An 866-nucleotide genomic window follows, 5' to 3' on the forward strand; every position below is an offset into this window, starting at 1 on the left:
TGCAAGCTGTGCCTCCCGGGTTCACGCCATTCTCCTGCCTCAGCCTCCTGGGTAGCAGGGACTACAGGCACCCGCCACCACATCCGGCTAATTTTTTGTATTTTTAGTAGAGGTGGGGTTTCACCATGTTAGCCAGGATGGTCTCGATCCACCTGCCTCAGCCTCCCAAAGTGCTGGGATTACTGGCGTGAGCCACTGCACCCGGAGGTAATGTATTTTTAAATGAAACCAAAAGCATGATCTACAACAATTTTTAGATTATATAAATTGGGCTTCAAAATTAAAAACTGTAACATTATTAAGAAACTGAAAAGGCTACAGACTAGGAGAAAATATTTGCACATCACCTATCTAGTAAGAGTTTAGTGTTCTGAATATATATTAAAAAAACTCCTACAACTCATTAACAATGAGACAAACAATCTGATTTTAAAATGGACAAATGCTGGGAGTTTGAGGCAGGAGGATCACTTGAGGCCAGGAGTTCAACACCAGCCTGGACAACATATGGAGACCTTATCTCTATTAGCCAGAGTCATGATGGGTGTGCTGAAGACCACTGGCCTTGTGGGATTGGCTGTATGCAAGAGTCCACAAGAGAGGCTAAGAAAATTGTACACGAAGATTTTTTATGTTCTTGAGCAAATCCCTAAAAATGCAGCATACAGAAAGTATACACAACAGATTACAAATGAGAAGTTGGCTATGGTTAAAGTGGAACCAGACGTTAAAAAATTAGAAGAACAGCCAGGCGCAGTGGCTCACTCCTGTAATCCCAGCACATTGGGAGGCTGAAGCAGGCAGACCAGCCTGGCCAACATGCTGAAACCCTGTCTCTACTAAAAATACAAAAAAATTAGCCGGAA

At 43.0% G+C, this 866-nt stretch overlaps 1 pseudogene; it reads left to right on the forward strand.

Moving 5' to 3' along the window:
- The first annotated feature begins 537 nt into the window (after positions 1–537).
- Positions 538–866, forward strand: part of LOC105503464 — a 1,501-nt pseudogene continuing 1,172 nt past the window's right edge.

Source organism: Colobus angolensis, unplaced genomic scaffold, assembly GCF_000951035.1.
Source record: "Colobus angolensis palliatus isolate OR3802 unplaced genomic scaffold, Cang.pa_1.0 Scaffold86, whole genome shotgun sequence".
Taxonomy (NCBI): Eukaryota; Metazoa; Chordata; class Mammalia; order Primates; family Cercopithecidae; genus Colobus; species Colobus angolensis.